Source organism: Haemaphysalis longicornis, unplaced genomic scaffold, assembly GCF_048455015.1.
Source record: "Haemaphysalis longicornis isolate Haplotype H1 unplaced genomic scaffold, Haemaphysalis longicornis Haplotype H1 scaffold_1, whole genome shotgun sequence".
NCBI classification, from domain to species: Eukaryota; Metazoa; Arthropoda; class Arachnida; order Ixodida; family Ixodidae; genus Haemaphysalis; species Haemaphysalis longicornis.
Window position 1 is genome coordinate 148,050,763 of NW_027526203.1, and position 23,104 is coordinate 148,073,866.

Below are 23,104 nucleotides of genomic sequence, written 5' to 3' on the forward strand. Positions count from 1 at the left end.
TAACCTTTGACAAGTCCATCCTTCCAGAATTCATCAACGCAGGTTACATCCGATGTTCAGTCCGGCCGTACATCCCGAACCCGCGGCGCTGTTTCAAGTGCCAACGGTTCGGGCACGGCACAAACTCCTGTCGCGGCCGACTTACCTGCGCAAAATGCGCCCAGCACGACCACCCGTCTGACAACTGTAACGTTCAACAACTTCTTTGCGTAAACTGCCAGGGCCCACATGCGGCCTACTCCAGAAAATGTGAAAAGTTCCAATTAGAAAAGAAAATCATTAACATCAAGGTCACTGAAAACATCACCTTCCCAGAGGCGCGGAAGAGGTTCGCCTCTTTCCCTCTGGGGAGGTACGCCGACGCAGCTCGCCGGGGGGCGGAGCGGCGTCTGGTTTCGGCGGGGACCCAGTACCGCGAGTCGGACTTGGTCCCGCCCCCGCCCCCCCCCCTGGGTTGCCTCTGGCAGCCCAACCCGCCTCCGCACCGCTCGCTGAGCCAGCAGCGGCTGTGGTGGCATCCACGTCCGGTGGGGATGCTGCTGCACCCACCGTTTCCCCCTCTCCACCGGCCCGAAGCACACGCGAGGGCCCGGACGAGATGGAGACGGAGGCAGTCGCAGCGACCCCCTCTCTCTCCTCACTGCCTGTGCCATCTGGGGTGCTCCCCACGCCTTCGGCACTGGCAGTGCAGGCAAAGAACACCCGAAAGGGTACCATGTCAAGGGGGCCCAGTCCGCTGGGCACCCCCTTGCCTTCAGATGACGACATGGACGTCGAGCCCTTCCGGCTTTCATCGCAGCGGAAGGAACGGGCTGCGACGTCCAGGTCAGTAGAGAAGGTCAGAAAACCCCTTCCAAGAGTGCAAGCCCCGAAAGACCCTACATAAATAATCACACTCCAGTAGCTCTGAACACATAATAATGGGAAGAGAAAATATTGTTTAATGGAACTGCAGAGGCCTCCTGAATAATCTTGACGACGTTTATGAGATTCTGCATGCCAATCAGCCAAGTATAATGTGTGTCCAGGAAACACATCTGAATTTCAAACACACAAATTTCTTGAATAGTTACATGGTATACAGAAAAGACAGGGATGGCTGCACACACTCTTCTGGCGGTGTTGCCATAATCACCCGCAAATCCTTAGCATGCCACCCTGTCACCTTGAACACCGTCCTTGAGGCTGTAGCCGTCCGCACAATAATATTTAATAGATTGATAACGGTATGCTCCATGTACATTCCTCCTGATGTTTCACTTTTAAGCTCTGACTTCGAGGCGCTGGTTGACCAGCTGCCCGAACCATACATCCTGACAGGCGACCTTAATGCTCACAACGCTCTTTGGGGCTCTTCTCGCACGGATGCCCGCGGTCGCCTTATAGAAAAATTTCTTACATCTTCAGGAGCATGCCTTTTCAATACTAAACAGCCTACATACCATAATATAGGACACAACACATACTCATGTCTTGACTTGGCGATTGGCTCCGCAGTTCTCTTTCCATGTCTTGAGTGGGGTGTGGGCACTGACCCATATGGCAGTGACCACTTCCCCACCTCACTTACATATATAGGTAAAGGCCCAAGCAGTTCATCTTCCCATAATAGGTTCAATGAAGCACGAGCTAACTGGAACACATTTACAGAGACATCCAAACTACACCACACATCCATAGGACACCTACACGTTGAAGAAGCCACCCAACTGCTCACGGCGCACATCCTCGACGCCGCCGAAAAGTCCATTCCCCACGCCTCTGGTGCCCCGCGCAACCAGCGGAGGCCGTGGTGGAATGAGGACTGCAGGCGGGCGCGAGAGGCCCAGAACAAGGCGTGGGGTGTCCTTCGTCGGTACCCCACGTCGGGTAACCTCATTTTGTTCAAACGGGCCAAGGCGTTAGGTAAACGTGTGCGCCGTGAGGCAAAACGAGAGAGTTGGCGCTCATTCGTAACATCTGTAAACTCATACACAGACACACGCAAGGTATGGACACGTATACGCAAACTCAAAGGACAACATACACACAGCCTGCCCCTGGTCAGTACAACAGGGGACACACTGGAAGACCAGGCTGACATACTCGCACAACACTTCCAAGACGTGTCCAGTTCAGCACACTACACGAACACTTTCCTGAAGTATAAAGCCTCTTGTGAAAAGAAGTCCCTACACGACAATAACAAATCACAGACTTCTTACAACTCCCTGTTTTCACTCCATGAGCTGAGGGCTGCTCTGAACACGTGTAAACCCTCAGCTCCAGGCCCAGACAACATTACATACACAATGATACAACACCTACACGCAGACACACTTGAAGCACTTCTACATCTATATAATAAAATATGGCTTTCGGGGCACATTCCACACTCTTGGAGGGAGGCCATTGTAGTGGCTTTCTTGAAGGAGGGAAAGGACCCGTCGTCCCCCTCAAGTTACCGTCCAATAGCCCTGACGAGCTGCCTGTGCAAGCTCTTCGAGAAGATGATCAATCGCAGGCTTGTGTACTTCCTCGAGTACAATGGTCTTCTCGAGAGCTGCCAGGCAGGCTTTAGGGTGGGGCGATCGACGAACGATCAACTGGTTGCACTTGACTCCTACATCAAGGATGCCTTCGTGCATAACCAGTACTGCTTAACTGTATTTTTCGACCTCGAGAAGGCCTACGGCACCGCTTGGCGTTATGGGATCCTTAGTGACCTCAGGTCATTCGGTGTTTCGGGTAATATGTTGAACACCCTTGTTAGTTATTTGTCGGAGAGAGCGTTCAGAGTAAGAGTTGGTTGTGCACTTTCAAAGGTTCACGTCCAAGAAAATGGCGTGCCGCAAGGTGGCGTCTTGAGTTGCACTCTCTTCATAGTAAAGATGAACTCTCTTGGAAAGGCACTGCCACCAACAATCTCTTATTCTATGTATGTAGACGACGTGCAAATATCTTTTAAATCATGTAATATGTCAATATGCGAACGTCAAGTCCAGCTTGGTGTCAAGAAGCTTGCCGGCTGGGCCGACAAGAATGGGTTTAAATTGAATCCTGCAAAAAGCTCCTGCGTTGTGTTCTCCAGAAAGCGCGGGGTCCATCCGGACCCAGACATTACTCTGAATGGCGTGTCGCTTCCTGTGAACAAGGAGCACAAGTTCTTAGGTGTTGTGTTTGACCATAAAACTCACATTCATTCCACACATCAAGAAACTTAAACATAAATGTCTGAAAACAATGAATATACTTAAGGTTCTCTCCCATCAATCGTATGGTTCCGACAAAGAACTCCTACTACGGCTCTATACTGCTTTGGTTGGGTCTCGTTTAGACTATGGCAGTGTGGTATATGGGTCGGCGACTAAAACAGCGTTGCGAATGCTTGACCCAGTGCTACACTTGGGGCTACGGCTTGCGTCGGGTGCTTTTCGCACTAGCCCTGTCGAGAGCCTGTATGCCGAGTGTAATAAGTGGAGCCTTGAGAACCAACGGACGTATATGGACTTACTTTATGCTTTTAAAATTTCATCTCTGAATAACCATCCTTTTTATCCTGTCTTTAACGACACATCAACATCACTGCTTTTTGTAAATCGCCCATCCGTTCCTCTGCCCTTTTCACTTAGAGTGAGAGAGCGAGCCTCGGATCTGAGCGCTTCGTTTTTAGACGTGTACAGATCATCCTTTTCAGACATTTTACCTCCTTGGAAAGTTCGTCCTGTGTCCTCCGACCTTTCTTTTATGAAACTTGACAAAAATCGGGTACCGCGAGCTGCAATACTGCAGCACTTTCTGTCTCTGCAGTTTAAATACCCACTTGCAGAATTTTACAGTGACGCGTCTAAAACCTCCACTATGGTCTCCTGCGCTGCTCATGGTCCGAATTTCAGTGCAGCCAGAACCATGAGCGTCCACACGACAATTTTTTCAGCAGAAGCGTACGGGATTTTGCTGGTTGTACGACACATACTTGAAAATCAAATTCCGAAGTCTATCATCTACACAGATTCCTTTAGTGTTGTTCGCGCACTGTCATCGCATACACCCCCCAAAAACCACATAGTTAATCTTGTATTTAACACTATCATGTCTGTGTATGCGCAGAAGCATCAGCTGCTCCTCTGCTGGGTTCCAGGACACGCTGGGATCGCTGGAAACGAGTTGGCAGACGAGAGGGCCGCTGCTGCTGCACTCAGGAACACTGTAGACATAACAACCGTACCCTACACAGACCTCAAACCACACATAAGACAACACCTGCGCAGAACATGGCAAACACACTGGGACGAACAGACAGACAACAAACTACATGTAATAAAGCCACACTTGGGACGGTACACAGCTGACTCACGCAACAGACACACGGAAGTCGCCTTGGGTAGGCTGCGGATAGGGCACACCCATGCGACGCACTCGTATCTGCTGACGGGATCTTCTAGACCCCAGTGCAGCAGGTGCGGAGAGGCCCTATCCGTAGTGCACATACTAATCACATGCAAGGCACTTCACACAACACGATACAAACACTTCAGAGAACTCTACAGACAACATATTCCCCTACATCCATCGTTTTTCCTAGGTGATGATGCCATTGTTTCTGTGAAACGTGTGTTTGAGTATTTGTCCGACGTCAAGTTTTTAAACCTCATTTCCTATCACGCATCATGAAATCTGGCCCTATACACCAGCCATGCTCATTGTCGTGTTGTGATTTTACTTTTGTTTTGGCTGATTTTAGTTAGTGTTTAAGGTTTCACCCCTATCATCGACTATTGTTTTGGCGCTCTTTGCCCCAGTTGGCCTTGCGCCATAAACATCCAACGATCATCATCAACATTGCCGATCAAAAGGGAACAGGTTAAATGAGTGAGGAACAGGTTATACTCTTTCCTTTCAAACAAGAGAGCCAGGCACAGCCTAACACTAGAAGGAAAATAACATAGAATAAGATAGGCATATAGGCAACAAAACGTGAGCAAACCATTAGCAAAGCATCATTTGCAACAATATTCAACCCACTGCAGTGGCTAAGGCATTGTGCTGCTGAGCCCAAGGACACCGGGCTCAGTATGTCAACATCTTTGTGCCACAGCAGATCCTTGCCGCAGCAGTGATTTTTCTGATGAAGGCGAAGAATGAAAATGCCTGTGTGAAGCTTTCAGGGCAAGTTTAAGATAATCAAGTGGTCTAATAAATTAATCCGCAGCCCTCTACCAAGGTGCACTGCTAAACCATTAATAAAGTTCAGATGCTCATGTCCTAAATATGATATGGCGTTTCATGATTGTCACGAGTCCAGGTTCATGCCGTAAAACACTAAAAATCTAGTTTTTAACAAAACATTCACGGTACAAATTTTGAGAGGAATCACCTGGAAGGCCTCTTGGTGTTTTTGACGTACATGGTGCAGCATGGCAGACTCAATAGTTAATGTTTTTTGAAAGAGGGAATGCATAGAGCTTACCATTGACGATGAACGCAACACATTTCTTGCTCACTGATTTAACATGAACAACCTTGTAATCAGGCTCTGTATCAAGAATGTGCATGTGTGCAAAAGTAGAGGTAAGCTTAACTACTTTTGGCTTTGTTTTCTGCACAAAAATACACATCCTTTTCACAGCTACAGCAGGAGGCACGGTGATGGCACATGGCAAGGACACATTCAATTATACCAAAAGTGCCGTCCTTGAAATATACAACTCAGTTTTGCGAGTGCTTTTGTTCAGGGCATGTGCAATAAACGTCGTTCCATCCACAATCACTTTTTTGTATTTCACCCCTGCACATGTCGGAATGCCCATGCTTTCCACAAAGCTTGCCTTGATTGATATAAGCGCTGGTGACCCAGTACCAACAGTAATGACACTACCATGTTTTTGGACATTAAAGATTATTCTGTAACCTCTTATGAGGCTTTCAAAGTGTTCAAACATCTTTTTTTTGCCAACGAAGCAATTACTGGCATTTGCTAATGTTGGCAAAAACTGCACTAAGAGCAGCTAGCGACAGATCTGCTGTGGCACGTACTGTGTCCCATTGAAACTCCTTTTTATGATTCCGTTCATGTTTTCGAAAGGGAATGTTGAGAAGCCCCACAGCGGACCCCACTGCCGCATGCTATCACATAAATGAGACAGCAAATGTACATTAAAGGTCATCTGTGCCCGGCCATACAACTTTTGGTACTCCTTCAAAAACAAGGCAATCTCTGCTTCAACGATGGCAAGCCTATCCATCGCAACTTCGTCAGCCAGCAGAGAGTGCATTATACTGCTAAGCCTGCACCAGTTCTTATAGTAGCGGAGAGGCAAGAGGCCATTTAAAACAAAATGGGAATAATACAACAGCCATGCCCTCCACTCGGTTGCTTTCCAAAGCTTCCGCTGGCAAACTGAGCGCGGCAGACGAGAAAACTCGTACGGTGGGGACATTTTTTTCAGGCGCATGTTTATCTGAGCAACTTTTTTCTTCAAAAAAAAGCCTGGACGTGCACGTGTGAGCCAAATGTTTGTGGTTCGTACCACACCTAAACAAACTGCGTGCATGTAATCCACCACAGTGTTGTTGGTGATGCTAAAAAATAGCATCAGCGACAACGCTGTGGTCCCGAGTACACCATGCGATGCTGACTTGGCATCTTTTTCAAAGTCACCATCGGTCCTCTTTGTCACTTTTTTCACTTCGTACACCCGAGCATGGCCCTTCCCTTTTTTCACCACGCGGCCTGGGTGAATGCACCAGCAACACCCATGTTCCCCATTGAATTGAGTTTGGTTGTGCAGCATGCACCTAGCAACTGAGTCAACTGTGCATGGGCCAGGGTACGCTTTAGTGACGCGAGTAATGCCGTGTGCCATGATGCCATTGTCATCTGTCTAAGAAAAGCCAATGATGCTGAGCTCGTTCATTTTTTGTACAAATGGCACCAAAAAGCACTGCATGTCTGGCTTTTTGGGGCCAAACCATAAGCCTGCGAGAAGGACAGTGTTTATCCTCTGTTTAAGAGGCAACTCATTTACTGCTATTTCCAGTGGCCACACACTGTACTCTGATGAGTGAAAAATCGGCACTCCATCAGTGTCCCATGTCAGTGCGACATCATCTGGGCCCAGTGGTAGCTGATTGTAAGCTGGGCTCTCAGCGATGTCACAAACATCAAACTGTAACCCTGGCTTTTCAGGCAAAGGGCCTTTTTTTCAGCACGTTTATCAGCTCTTGCACCGAATCTAAACAGAGAAAGTATCAGCCTTTTGCAGCAATGTTTTTGCAGAATGTGTCTTACCCCATCTACAGGTAAGTTCGTCCCCTTTCAGCTGCACACCAATGTACCGTTGAGTTGTAGGACAGTAAAAGTGGCTTTCCAATGGCTGCTCCCGGTGCTTGAAGTATTTTTCAAACAAGTATTTTGTAGCAGGAAGGTTGTTGCCTTTCGGTAGGTGGTGTTGCAGCAATCTCAACAGGTCCTCGGTTGCTTCTTTGGAGCTGTGGTGACGCAGTGAATGTGCCATGATGAGCAGCAGGCTCTCCTCATGCGTCACTTGAGCACCAGGAAAAAGAGGTTGGGCTTGAAACAAAAGGGGGCATTTTTTTGCAATTATTGGATAACTCTGTTGGCTCCAATATTTCTTGAGTTTCCCTTTTCATGCGAGAATTTCCAGAGATCGAGCAGAATTCGGCATCTAAGTGTATGATGCATGAAGTGTGCACTTATTAACGTTACCACCTTTCTCCTCACAAAGAATACCTTCAGTTTCATTTGACCTACATGCTGAAATGGTCTTTCTATCATCATAAACCATCATTCCCATCCAAATTGCACGACTAGTAAGCATCTGCAGACTGCCTGCATTGTTAATGAAGCCCCACCAGCAATTACTCTCATAAGATTATTTTTCAAGGTAGACACGCACTTCATCAAATATTGTGTAGATGATTCAATGCTCATTTTGTCAAAAACAGGATGTATCAGAGAAACTAATGCACCTATGAGCTTGAGCCTTAAAGGAGTACCGACACAAAATTTTCGTGTTACGTTTTTTTTCGCTGCTATGCGTGCCTACCAGCCCACTAATCATAGAACGGAACCTTAGACGGTCTAGTACAGTGTAAACATTCATTTACGGCGTCATTTATTCGTGTCAGTTTTGGTTTCGCAAAAAATCGCGCCAATCCACCCCGTGAATGTGGTTGAAAGCAAAGCTGTAAACGGCACCCATAACGATTACCCATGCGACGTCACTTTAATTCACTCACATCGCTCTACAAATAGCTAAACCAGAGAGAAGTGAAATGCACTTAGCCACACCATTTATTGCTTTAAAGAGATCTTGTTGAGGTTAAATCAATGCATGAAGCATGAACGGTGTTTGGTTGAGTTGCATTGGTGTAGCACAAGAGTGGAAACTTTTTTTATAAAATTAAAGTAAGCTCCAACCCGGTGTTAGACGATCTGTCTTCTCCGTCTCTGCGCCGCAGACGGAGGCGATGAGATTTGCGGCAGAGAAGAAGGAGGAGGAAGAAATACTTCTGTTCAGATTTCTGAACGGCCCATAGTGCTGCCCTGGGGAGTGATTCCTTCTTCTGTGGGGCCCATATGCAGTCCGCCCGGCCTGTGTTCTGTCCACACGCTGAAGCTGGGTAGGTAGAGAGGGCCTGGGCAGCAGCCTCTCCCATTGATCTTGTTGGGTAGTAGACGGAAAGAGACGAGGGTGCTCAGGGGTGAAGTCGCACACCCCGATTACGGCGCGGAGTGTTCCTACTTCTGAGCAAAATTTACATTCAGCGTCGTAGCGATTCGGCTACATTAAGTGAAGAGGCGTAGGCTGTGGGAAGCAGCCCGGATTGTATGAGCCGTAGGGTAGTTTGTTGTACTCTGGAAAGGTCAGGGTAAGGCGAAGGTACGGTCTGTCTCAGAAGGCGATAATGCTGGGTTATCTCCCTGAACGTGACAAGCGGGTGACTGTCCTCGTACAGCTCCATAGCACGGGAAGTAAAAGCGCAGGCTTGTTGGGTGGGCGTATTTGTTGCCCTCCATTGAAGCGTGAGGGGGTGTCCAGATGAGTTGAATGAAACCGTTTGGGAAGTCGTTTTTTAGCACGCGCAGTACAGGTCAATACACCCAACCCTACTGGTAATTCCAGTAGGCTTGCTGGGAATCGATGACTACCCTCCGAACCCCTGGTTGAGCGAGAGCCAAGGTGATGGCTGCCTCTTCTGCTGCCGTCATTTCTTGGGTCCTAAGCGAGGTACACGCAAGGAGGTTGGTTCTGGAGGTAGCCACGATGATGGCGTATTGCTGCCCTCGATGTTTGGAGGCGTCTGTGTAGATAAGTGCAAGATCCCCACCGAGGGTGGTGTTTAGCGTTTGAGCCCGTGCTTTTCGGTGACCCTCGTCATGTGAGGGGTTCATATTTTTAAGCAAAGGGAGCATATTTATATTTAGTCGCCAAGAGTCTGGGAGTACGTCAAGCGGAGTGACATTCTGGGCTGCCCAGCCAATCTGGTGAAGCATGCGGTTACCCATCGCCGTTCTGAGTCGGACCTTCTGCATAGAAAGATGGCCTTCTATCAGCTCTTCCACCGTGTTGTGGAGCCCTGTGCTAAGCAGCCTCTGTGTGGACGCACTCATGAGAAGACCAATGGCGTGCTCGACCGCCTTTCTAATCATTATATAAAGCATCTCTATGTCTTCCTTGTCGAGAAGGCAGGGGGTTGACGTAAGTAACTCTCGAGAGAACAAAAGCTTCAATTAATCGAAAGCTACCGGATTCCTTTAGGCCTCGCTTCTTGGTGGCAACTCGCCTGAGCATGTGTATGATTTGATTAATGCTGTTTTTGAGCAAGGAGACGGCACTCTTCGTGTTAGCCTGGAGATGTAGGCCCAGGATCTTGATGCTGGGGTTTGTAGTGATTGCCTGGCCATCAAGGAGTATTTGAATGTATTCCTTGGTTTGGCGTGAGGGCGGACGACAAGGAGCTGTGATTGTTTACGTGAACACTGGAGGCCACAGGCTTTAGCACATTGGCGTACTAGAAGTGAGATGCCATGCATTGGTGTGAGCTTCCTTTAATTTTTGTAACTCTTAGCACATGAGCAAGGTGCGCACAGGGCCTCTAGACGGGCGTGAGTGGTCGCGTGACGCTTTCACGTGGCATTCAGCGAGAACGCAGGGGGTCACCCCTTCGATGTGCTTGGTGAGTACACCACCTGTCTTCCCAGTCTTCGCGTGGGCACGTAGCTAAATCGGTAAGACGACGGGCTCTCGCTTTGTTAGTCTATTAGTTCCAGGTTCGATTCCCGGCGGTGCCAGTAAATTCTTTTAATTGTTCGCTGGAGTTTTCTGGTGACACCAACGGTCGCGAAAGAACCCTTGGGGGGTAGAGGTAAAAAGCTGTGCTTTAAAAATGAACGCCGACCTCCCGCCATGACAGGAGGTATCACGTGACGTCAACAATCTCGCCGTACGGCTGCCGCTCCGGGCACGCGTGCGTGTGCCCGGAGCGGCAAATTCCTGGGAGATATCTCCTGATAAAAAGAAGGCATTTTACATAGTTATCTCAGCTTTGAAATTTCATGTCGGTACTCCTTTAATGTTCACCCGGCAGATACATAAAGTCTCAATAGCAGGCACGCAACATTTAAACCAACCAGGGACACATTTGCAACGATCACGAGATGCTGGATTAGCCACTCGACACTTACTTAAAAAAACTACAGCCTGTGAACAATCCATGCCAACGCATGCGCCAGCAAGCACACGTTTTGATCAAACCGCCAGCGACCTACTTCACTTTTTTTCCCTTTAACTTCAGCTCAGCCTTGTAGGAAGGCGATCTCTCTATCACAGAGGAAGATAGTAGGTACCCTGATGCAATTTCCTTCCTACTGTTGGCCGATGTAGAACCGGAACACTTAAAACCGTTCTACATCGGCCAACGGTAGGAAGAAAATTGCAACAGGGTGCCTACTATCTTCCTCAGTGATAGAGAGATCGCCTTCCTACAAGGCTGAGCTGAAGCTAAAGGGAAAAAAAGTTAAGTAGGTCGCTGGTGGTTTGATCAAAAGTGTGCTTCTTGGCGCATGCGTTGGCATGGATTGTTCACAGGCTGTAGTTTTTTTTTTCAAGTAAACTGATTGATTGTAGGGTTTAACGCACCGACGCAACGCAGGCAATGAGGCGCGCCTTAGTGGAGGGCTCCGGATTAATTTTGCCCACCTGAGGATTTTTAACTTGTGCCAAAATGTCGTACACAAGGGCGTTTTTCTTTTCGCCTCCATCAGAAAAGCGGCCGCCGTGGCGGGGAGTCAAACCCGCGTCCTTGTGCTCAGCAGCACAGCGCCTTAGCCACTGAGCTACCGTGGCAGGGTTTTTCAAGTTAATGTCAGTGGCTACCACAATATGTGTGTTGTCTCTGCTCTCTTTTGTGCTGGTGTCTCCTTTTACCGGTTCTCCCAACTTTCAGTATATATACTGCAGTCAAACGTCAAATTTCTCCGGGACAGAAAATACCAGGATTTACTGCTTGAAAAACAACTTAGAATCGGTAGTTTTGCCATCGACCTATGCAATAGGGCATTTATGTGCACCTATCTGGCTTCTTTGCAAAATGCCGTTTTCCCCTTTCCTGCTTATTATTTTAAAGCACCCAGTTGCTTACGAATAGTCATCCATTGTGTTCCTATCTGTTGTTTCTCAGTTCCCTGTGGTGCTTTTTATCTCTGTCCCCTACTTGGTTCCAACATTGTCTTTTCTTTATTCAGCAGATCATGCCTTAACGGAAACAAGCTCTTCGAAGGGTTTTCATACCTCTAGGTGCTACTGCTTGGCCTGTTTTTTTTTTTTTTGCTGTGTCTAGCAATTCCTGATAATGGTGCCGGACTTTCCCTGTACCACCTGCCTTTTTTCAATGATTCTGTAAGGCCTTGCTAGCAGTTCTGCCATGTCAATGCCCCCCCACCTCCCCTCCTCTTTGAGCACACGCACGCACGCACACGATAGTTGGCCCAAAAGTTGTAGGAAATGTTTTTAGGACACAGCTTTACGCAACTTTCAGGTACTACACGGGCTTCTTGCGAAGCAGTGTCCATGTGGATGCACTTGTACACGCAGTCTTTGGAGTCTTGAAATAATCTTCCATTCCTCTTTCACTTCACCAACTTCGGCAAATCCGTTCCAGTTCAACGTTTCTTTGTTTGAATTATTAAAAGTTGCAAGAGAGATCGTGGCAGTGTGGGGTATGAACACCATCCTGTTTTTCACCAAGAATTGATGCATAAACAAAGCAGCAATGTTTTGGTGCAGCCACCAATCTGAGTTGCTCCGTAGTTCCAATCACTTTTGAAACACTCTTTCAAGTATTTTTTAGGACAAGGTAGAACTTCAAAGTGATTGGGTCTCAAAAGGGGAAAATTCTTGTTGTACTGTGCGCAATAATGTCATAAAAATAAATCATCACTTTTTTTCTCCTTTGGTTGAACCTGATCGCTATTCTTGGCTCTAAAAAAATCATAGCGCTTCCACTCACTCGATGCTTGTTTCTTTATTGTGGTCTAGACCCAGCTTTCATTCCTGGTTACTACTTTTGCCAGAAAGTTTTAAGTGCGAATGCACTTTATAAGCGACCCTGAATTCCGGTGACCGCCGTCCGTCCACATAGCAACAGCTGCGGGTGCGCGCGCTCCTCGTCTTCCTTGGCAACGGGGGGAGATGGGCGCGCGCTGCCTGGCCGCTGACATAGCACATACCCACGTGGGGGATTGGCCAGGAATCTCCTCGTCTTCCTTGGCAACGGGGGGAGATGGGCGCGCGCTGCCTGGCCGTTGACATGGCACATACCCACGTGGGGGATTGGCCAGGAATCGGGCGTGAGAAGGGCTAATGCACCCGCTTAAAGGAGTACTGACACGAAATTTCAAAGCTGAGATCCGCTCTAGCAATCAAGTACAACGACAACACAAATAGGTGTCTGTGCGTGGCACATACCCACGTGGGGGATTGGCCAGGAATCGGGCGTGCAAAGGGCTAATGCACCCGCTTAAAGGAGTACTGACACGAAATTTCAAAGCTGAGATCCGCTCTAGCAATCAAGTACAACGACAACACAAATAGGTGTCTGTGAATGAATGCATCTTTCTTTCTTGGTAGTTGTGTGTGTGTGTGTGATCTCTCTTTCGCGAACATTACCGAACCGCGCAAATTCAACTCGTGCATTCGCACTTTCACATTCTTCCCCTCGGGGAAATGCGGGGAAATTTTTATTTCGTGACCGCACCTATTCAAAATCTTTCAATTTGAACGATAGTTTGGAAGCCCCTTTTCACCGCGTTCCAGGTGTTGCTGGAACAAGTAAAGCTATTTGAAGTTAGCTCAGAAAATGCCCTTTAAAAATCAGTTTTGTTTTTATTTTTGCAACAAAAACGTAATTTTTGACAGGAATTTGCATCACCTGGGTGTGGAAAAGGGGTGTGGTCACCGTTCCTCACTGATACCAATGAAGAATGCGTGCTACTTGTAATAACTCTGCATCAGCGTTTGGTTTTTGTTATCAGGGCACAAATGGTGATTTAGAAAATGATTTTCAATCGTCAGGTTTGCACTCTGACTGTAATAATTCCTGAAATCGGCTGAAAATGTCAAGCAGTGCTTGTTTGCAAAGCTAATTTATGAACTTCAGTGGTTTTATTGCCTTAGCGTACGTTGTTCTAAGTTGTGTTGTAGTTCCACTTGCCATAGGACCATTCGCGAACAGTTTACAACAGTTTCATTTCTGCATTGTGAAATTCATATTTGGCGCTACTGATTGATTGATTGTAGGGTTCAACGCGCTGATGCAATGTAGGCGATGAGGTGCGACGTATTGGAGGGCTCCGGAATAATTTTGACCACCTGGGGATCTTTAAAGTCGGCGCTACTACGCAGTTACCCAACTTCAAGCCTACCTGCCATGGTGCCTTGAGCGTCCGCAACTGATCCTCAATAAAAGCTGGCCGCTCCCGGTTTCAGGCAACCCTAACTCGATTTCTGCGATAAGAACTTCCGATGCAACTCAAAAGATAACACCCAGTCACCAGATATCTGTTCCGATGAGGAGAGCGCTTCAAACTGGCCTTGCACACCGCCAGCTGTTCGCCTGCCAGTTTTGTTTCCATACGAGGGTATCGCCAGGGGTCTAGTGTTGCCTCTTAGCTGAACTGTCTAGTCGGTCGGAGTCTCCAATAAGTTTTGCACTGTTTCATTTCAAAAATGTTAGGTGGCACTGCCATGCAGGAGGCTCGTAGTGCTGATCTTTTTTATCGCGCAACAGCTACTCCGCCAAAGTTTGCAGGGCACGATTCTAGCGCATCGCACCTCATTCCTGCAAGCAAGGCTACAATTGCGAGTCAGCAGATGATAATAAAGCGCAACTTTATGTTTTGAGAGATAAGTGACAGTGAACGTCAATAAGCATCAACCATGGAATTCTGTTTTCAACATCATGCATGTTTTTCCCCACCACGTGCTTGTCCCAAATACTTGCAAAGTTAGTCATTGACAAGATGTTTTTACGTTACGTTGGGACAAATTGGGGCGTCTCATAATGTCAAACCACCAGATTTCTTCCAGTGAATCACCCAAAATTGCAGATTTTGAAATAAAGGTCGCGCTTCACCCCATGGCACCAGCACCAAGCGTTCTAACATTTTTTTTATATCTGACAAACTGATCCGTGCAAGTCGACATTTTTTCTAGGGCGTGTTCTTGAAATGTTTCCCTACAAAAAGTATATTCTAATTTTTTTCCTACTACCGGTGGTTTGTTATACGAAACTACTTTTTTTATCATTTTCATTGAAAACTTGCCAAAAATTTTGATTTTGATATTTTTTTCGTAACCATGATGTATGAAAACGTTTTAGAAACTGGTGTTGTTGGAAAGGCCTCTAAATAATCTTCCTTTTGCGTTCCTGTAATTTGTGCCTAATCAATTTTTCTAGCAGAAAAAAAATGTTTTCTTGGACCCCTAAAAATCGGTCAATTTTCCCGCAGTCACGAAAGAGTTAAGCTGCAGAGTAACCGTGTCCTCCAATTTACAGCAGGCTTAAACCTAGCTCAGTCTCTGAACTACAAATATCACTTGAGGCAAACATTTAGCAGCGGCATGCAATAGTTGCAACTCTTTGCTGAAGATTTACTGCCACGTACTCTAAGAAAAATCTGCCTCGTTCAAGACTCCAGGAATGGTTTTCTGTAAATATTCATCGTTTAGAAGAACTCTGGTAAAGTCATTTTTGCTCACTCTAATATGCCTTTGTCTTTGAGTGACATCACCTATCTTGAGCTCAGAAACTACTCCTAGGCATGAGTTTTACCAATAGTGTTATTTATACCAGCTTGCTCAAGCATGAAAATTTCAGCAACAGTTTTACCTTACCAAAGATAAACAACACTATGCATTCAGTTTGTGCGCTTTGAGCTCTCCCATCACAAAACTGCCGTTGCACAGATTGCTCTTAAAAACTGGTTCAACCAAACCGTTCCCTTCATTAAACGCAATACCAATGAGCAAACTGGTGCATAAAGGTGAAAGAATAATGAGGGATTCATATCAGCATGCACGAACTTCACGTTCCAGGTACTTTTGGATTTACCCTCGTGCACGTCTGCCAAGGTGCATGCACGCGTTTGTGCATGTCTTCATGCACACACACATGTATGCTATTGACATACATACATATTTACACATATTTCTTTTTGATGAAGCCAGGACCCTGGCTCACATGTAAACATTTTTTTTGTCAAACTTTTAATTTACCCCTATAAATGCAGGAGCTTTGGCTAAAGTAATACCCACTGTCATAGTGCAAACAACTACAGCTTGTGGTAGGAATCCAAGAGGCATAGCAAAACAGAATGCGCACCATTGGATCTTGCGGAGCATCTTCTATACACGTACGCCCTGATGCTGCGGTACAAGGGAGTTGTCCAGAAGCAGTGCCGGGCTTCTGGTTAGCAGCAGTAGCACTTCCCAATGTTGTCACACCAGCGTTTAGGCCTCCCCATTCTTCTCCACTAAAGCTCGTTGGCTGATATGGTGAGCTAGGCTGCTCTTGTTCTGCTGGTGGCGCTTCCTCAGAATGCAGGTCATCTGTCGGTCTGTAAATAAATAAAAAAAACTGAAGCAAAATGGAGAGCCGAGCTAGTTGGTGAACATCCATGAGTGAAACTTAAGCGCAAACTGACACAGGGACGATAAAGGGTGTCGTTTACCTTTCTCATCCCTGTGTCAGTTTGCGTGTAAGTTTCACTCATGGAAATTTAAAACGTTGCGCAAAAGTGAGGTTATTGACATAAAACCACAACTTCAGGTTATCAAAATTTAACCATAAAGCTACAAACTCCAGCAAACAATATTAACAGTGCTATTCAGCAGGCAAACAGGAATTGTAGTGTCTGCCCCCTTATTTACCTACAGCTCAGTGACTAAGGCATCTTACCATAAGGTACATCCTGCACATTGCACAAAGCCACCGTTTATTTATACTTTAAAAAAAGTAACATTTTTTTCAGTAACATATGTGCATTATATTTCCTTACCACATATCTGTCAAAAAATGCTTGATGGCATTTGAAGTCTGAAATTTTCATTTCTGTCTCAGGCAAATGCTCCTTTTGAATACAACGGCACTTCGTGACAGATAAAATGTGTAATTACTGAGGTCACCGCATATGTACAAAGAGGCCACAAGAGCACTACCTGCTAAGCTGTTCTTTTTTCTTACAGGGGCCCTGCAGCGATTACCACCGACTACTCGAAATGTATTTTTAGGTAGTCTTCTGCCCCAGTCACAATAATTATAAAAATCCGTTTACTATCACTGAAGCTATGCGAGGTATCAATCACTCATAATCATTTCCTCTCAACTCGACCGCGGGCTACGACGAAAGGTGCGCGCTTTCTTTAGGAGAGAGAGGTCAGCACGTGGTGTTCTCTTCGGCAGCGTTTGATATATCACAAGCCAGGGAATTTCCTCTTTTTCTTCGAAATGTGGAGTGGTCTATTTCCAGTCTGGTGCAACAAAAAAAGCAGGCATTGATGTCTGCTCGCAAGCACGTACTCAGGCTGGTAAGGCGTTTTTGAAGGAATAAATGTTTGTTGTTGAGTCGTCTGGTTGAAAGAGAAGTATGGGGTTCCTCACTAAAACTCCGCAAGCACTCAAAACCCAAAAGAAACACCAGAACTGTTCAAACAAGTTTGGCCACAGAATGGGTTGGTGCATAGTGCCGACGACGGCAGGACGTCACAGGAAATGCGAGAAATAAACCATAAAGTTGATCAGCTACAGCCAATAGGTCAGCCACTGCTGCAATGATGTATTTAGTGTTGCATAATGAGAAAAATTTAAGTTAGGACAGCTAGCTTTTCCGCGTCTTACACAGCGATTTGTGAGCTTTCCGCTTAACATGCAGATTTAATTTTGGCCTAAGTAGCCCTGGCAGTGTAAATAATATGTCGCACAGGTTTACTTGCACTGCTCTAAGGATGTTGCACAGTCCCTTTAATGCAGCCATTTTAAGCAGCGCGGCGATAAAGCCCTGAAAGATATCTAAATTTTTCTCGCAGTTAAACGCACAAAAATAGTGAATGTAACAGTGGAAACGTGCCTGACTTCCAGCATCGTCCCTGAATACAAAAAATATATTTTTTTAGTCTCTCCACACTGATGATACAAAAGAGCTACCTATGCAAGCAAAAAAAATGTGGGAGATCTATGGCTTTCGCAGACATGAAGCGTGGTTTTTAGTAGGCATGTTCAGTTTTTTAGCACTGCATACGAAGTGTGATCATCTGGGTGTATTCACGTAGCCAAAAGTCGTGGAATTTCGTGCTTCTCTGTTTCAAGAACAAACGGGCAGGACGCCGACCACAAAGTCATTAAGCAGGGTTATTAACGTTCCGGTTCCCACATGGGAGTCTTGCTCAAAAAAAAGGCTCCCATGGGGGAGCCGAAATGTTAAATATGATCCTACTAATGCCTTTGTGGTCGGCGTCCTGCCCGTTTCTTCTAGAAAATCCATCCTGACCAGATAGCTGTCAGCACACCCTTGACTTTAAATTTCTTCCTTTCCTTTGCTTCTGCAGCCCACCTTATATGATCCCCTTTGGCGTTAACAGCATCAATAAATAAACTAAGTAAAAAAGTCCGTCACAATTTAGAAGTGGGTATTGTATAATTTTAAGGCCAAATAATTTGTAGCTGTGGTCATTTACGAAAGAACAACGCTGTATATGTGCAGAAAACATACTACCTGTCAGATTCATCCAGTGCTGCACACTGATGTATATAGCGACATGTCGAGCGCCTCGGAACAGAGCCACCACTGCTGCGAAGATATTTTTTGTATCTTCCTTGTGCTTCCATCCTGCAAAAAAATCAGTTTAGTGCATTCAAACAGAACATATTATGCAATGGCAAATAAAGAGCATTAAGGATATTTGTCTGATTGCTTTCACTTCACCCTCAAATTATGCATGCACACAGTCAGTTTGCATCGCCGTTTTTTAAATTTTTTAATGGACTAAGTAGACCCAAACACAAGCAGCCAAAGCTGATGCAATGGCACTGCTTTGCGAGGCTGTAGCCATGAGAATTGCATGTCATATTTTTAAGCCAATTATGAACAGTTAATTTTTTATTCATTAGTTGTGTTTACATAAATGCAATATTGTGCATCATATTGGATTTTTGGCTCACCACAGTCCTGTAAAGGAAACTGATGAGCTAGGATGGCATATCCCACAAATGCGGCAAGGTGGATTAGGATGGCTGCCTCATCGTAGGAGTAATTCATCGTGGTCAATGCTCAGAGCAGGAGGCACACAGACATCGACTTTAATGGGAGCACGCAAATGTTTCACTGCCTGATTGGAACAGTCTGTGCACTATATGTAAACGTTGACGCATTATGAGAAAGGATACTCTGGGAAATGCAATGCGGTACTATCGCATCCATGTAAGTGCAGCTGAACAGGTAATAGACTAAGCCCATGTATTTCATCATGTACCCAAATGAGCAACTAATGATTCCTTTTAAAATTCTGAGCCACTTGAGCAGCACTGCCTTAGTCCTAGCACAAAAAAACATTGGCACGACTTATTTTTTGAAAAATATTGCCTCAGACGCCACACAGCCAAATGACAATAAAAAATTCTTAGGCGATTTGATGCAGATATATTCAAAGGAGACAAGCTTACCTAATTTTCTTCATTTGAGTTACAAAGTGAGCCCAAATAACTTTGGCCCATGTGTGTCATATTCGGCATAAATTCATGCTTTTAGATGTCTTCTGGTTTTCTTTTGAAGCATGACGCCTCAAGACGACCTCCACACACTTCCTACTTCTTTTGGCCTGCACAGGCTAGCTTACGTCTCCTCTATACTGTTTTCTTTCTGCACATATCGCCCTTTCTCCGTATCGGCGCAGCGCCTAGCAAATCGCAGAGTTGGTGCACACACATGCACACGAACACCTGAGCAACGCACCACACCGTCGCGCTTCCCCACCGCGCGGGCGCCTTGAGTGCTGATAACATACGTCCTCTTTTTTTTCACGGTATTGCCGTTCGTTGCCCCCGCCCCGGCGCTCCCGTTTATTATTGTTCCTTTCGCCATAGTCAACTCACTTCACTGCATGTGCAATGTCTTCAGACGCTTTTCGGGATTCACACATGTGCACAGATGTCTTGTGCACGAGTAATTTACATAGAAAACGTCTACGTTCTTCGCGGAGTGCAGAGCAGGAAATAATTGCACTCAGGTGCCAGTTGGCTTGGTAAGCACTGCCCCCCTCATTTGCATGCACCTCTTTTCTACGCCCCTCAAAGCATGGTCTATTTGCGCGTACATGAAAGTGTGTCGTAATGATACCACAAAGCACAATTCTTACAGTATCACAACTGGCGTCGCCTAACCGAACAAACATCTTTCATTTGAACATACTAGTCAAGCCTGACCAAATTTTATACCAGCAGATTTATAACGCCGAACAAATGATCGTTCAAGTCAAAACACAATGCTGACTTCACACTGAGCTTGAAGCCCACGCAGATGCATATGCAGGGCGACCACTCTCTCGGCCATGCTCACGTCAATCTGATAGCCCACAGAAATAAAATACAGAGTGCCGTTAAGTTAGCATTTGTATTCGCACGCCCCAGCCCACTCTAACTCTATACATCCAGAAAAGGAAGCAGCATAGGAAATCGTCAGAAATACTGATACTCACGTTTAGATCGGCCGAGATCATAAGAGCCGTGGACGACCCCCAAACACTTGCTTTCCAAAAGGTTGCTTCAGACGTTACGTCTACAGCGCCTAACTTGAACATCACGCTCACGGTGTGCACATATGTCGGAATTAGAGTCGCTAAACAAGGTCACCAAATAAATAAACAACAACAATTGACGTAAACAAGGTACGACCGAAGGAATGGAAGAGTGGGTGCACACTACAACAAGAATGGATGCGATCGGCAGTGCACCTAAAGAACAAAAAGCAGAAATTTTGAGATACTACTCGAACAGAAAATGATGCAAAAAAGGGAAACAATTATTATAATATTTAAATGTGAAACTTGGGATTTCTGTAGGTACTCTACATAACCTTTCTTTTTTTTTCATTTTTTCCACCGAGGTAAAATGGCTGCCTATTACGATAATTCCAGACACCACATATCACGTTGACGGCTTGTTGACGGCAATAAAAATGCCTGTTGATCAAGTTGACAGGAATAACAAGCAATAAAAGCACCATCGAAGCCGAATATGGTTGGTGCGAACTGGAAGTTGTGTGGTGTTACAATTATAATTATTTATTCGGAAGGGGAGACTCTAGATAAAACCAATTATCTGCACTGATTATTTGATATTCCCTCTCCCTCCCTCCGCGCTGGAATATTTGGGTAAGAATGAGAGCAACTTCTGCTCCTCCTTCCAATCTTGAAAGAAATTCCGAAGGGGGGGGGGGTGACCTTGCCTATGCCAATCTGAAGAAAACATACCTTGCAAGGCTGACATCTGAAATACGTTTGTCGGCTGTTTCGCACGCCGTGTAGCTAACGTACGAAAACTTCAAAAGGATGGGTTTTCTAAAAAATAAGTAGCTGAAATCATACATTAGTGGGAAGCCCCGTCGGTGAGCACCGAGTGCCTTTCGCGAAACTTGGCCAGAGACGTCTAAAATAAAAATGTTGTATTTCCCTGCAATAAAGGAATTATTTTAATGCAGGTAGGTTTTGTGGACGTTCGTGGAGATAAGCACAATTTTATTACAAAGCGGTAAAGCGTCGAAAATATTTATTTGTTTGCTTTCAACGTTGAAAAATATTATATTATATCGGTCTTTCTACATCGTACATTTTTAGCGAAAAGGAAAACGTATGGATTTCCTTCCCAAAAATTATTTTGTAATAAATAATTTATTTACTACAAGGGAAAGTTATATGGCCCACGCTTTCCTAATATATTGTTCACACTACTTCTGGTTTAAATTCTTGTTAAAGAAAAGGGAACCATCCTTTACAACGACTAGGTTGTAGTTCGTAGAATTACAAGTTTGTGGAGAAAAATACATCAGCTCAAAACTTAGCAAAATATATATCAATGTTTCCGACAGGAGGTATCTTATGATGCTTGGTAGTGATTGCGGAAACGTCGGAACAGCGCAACATTTCGGCGCATATCCTGATTATGATAGCGAGCATCTTGGATGATGCGCACCGTCCGCAAAGTTCGGCGGGCTTTCTCGAAGAATCAAATAAATATTTCGCAGAAAAAAAGGTTACACTCCATAACTCTTTAATTACAAAATTTCAGACGGATTTTGTTGTTAAAGTTCATCCTATAGTTATATAAAGCAAGAAGGTATGCATGACAATGCTTTGCACTCTCAGATTTTTTTTTCATAATTGGTTCAAGTTGTGCGGAGCTCTCTAAAAAAACTCTACATGTTTGTTCCGCATTAAAAAAACTGGGGTCATCAAACAGCTGCCTGGCACGCGTCTACGTCCCTGTACTGAGTCAGCTGAATTCAGTTTCTACACGTGGTTGGATATGCCACCGAACTTTTGTGTGTTGATAATGTATGAATTTCTTGCAAGGAACGCACAATCACCGTTGTTTATAAAATCTGCGCCAAAACTTCGACACTTTTCAGTAGAAGCTGCGGTTTACAAGTGTCTGAGAAATAAATGTGACAGCGTCTTCCGCAAGAAGACTCCCATTAAATAATAAACCAGACATAATAAGCCATCTTCGAAGTCCCTTTGGCTCTATACGGGGCTTCTACAATGCGCCCTCATGCTGTTTACGCAGATCACTTGTAGCGTTACGATAGAATACCTGTGTGAGATTGCGACCTGGAAGTGTTTGTTCACATGTTTTCTTCTGGGTGTTATGATAACAAAAATGTACTCGGGAAACGTTTCGATACACCAGCTTCAGTTTGGCCGAACTAAAGAAATATTATTGAATGAGCAGCATCTGATAATGCAGCATACACGAGGTTTGTATGAGCTGAAACGAACACTGGAATATGGTCCTTCAGTTTCTTAATTATAGATAAGTACACACAGTGCATTGAGTTTTTTTTTCTTCCATGCACATACAGCGTACTAGAATATTCCGGTACTACAACGAGCACACAAATGGAGGAAAGAAAAACATGGACTACTTCAAGCACGGGCCACCATAGTGCGAGAAACTCTATGCGGGACACCACCACTTCTCCGGCGGCCATGCTGGCCTCCCCAGTAGGCCGCATACCAAGCTGGCTCGGCTGGCTCGTTTTCGCTGTGCCGCTGTGGCGTAATAACCCGTTTTTTTTATACCCCCGCTAGACAATATTACTTCTTTGTAACGCACTAATTTCTAAGAAAATTTATTTTTTTGTTTAAATTGAGGAGGCCCACTGTGTCATTGGTGTCGCTAGTGTCGCGGGATCGCGGGATGTTGAAACGAAAATGGCTGATCGCAGGAGCACCGGGGGTATAAAAGGAACCATCCCTCGGCGACCTTCTTCCGTCATCCTGCTGATTCTAGGGGAGTTTTGTTGTGTATTTGTCGGGCACAAGAGCCAGCC

The 23,104-nt window shown here is 45.5% G+C and overlaps 1 long non-coding RNA gene across 2 annotated transcripts; it reads right to left on the reverse strand.

Moving 5' to 3' along the window:
• Positions 1-7,247: 7,247 nt before the first annotated feature.
• Positions 7,248-19,379, reverse strand: LOC144166434 (uncharacterized). Of its 2 annotated transcripts, none has more exons than XR_013321678.1 (4): positions 19,222-19,379; positions 18,275-18,388; positions 15,886-16,120; positions 7,248-7,525 (listed from the first exon to the last, which is right to left on the reverse strand). It is a non-coding gene; the product is annotated as an uncharacterized LOC144166434 (long non-coding RNA). The 2 variants fall into 2 exon arrangements; XR_013321677.1 differs by having other exon boundaries at positions 7,248-7,552.
• Between the last annotated feature and the right edge of the window lie 3,725 nt (positions 19,380-23,104).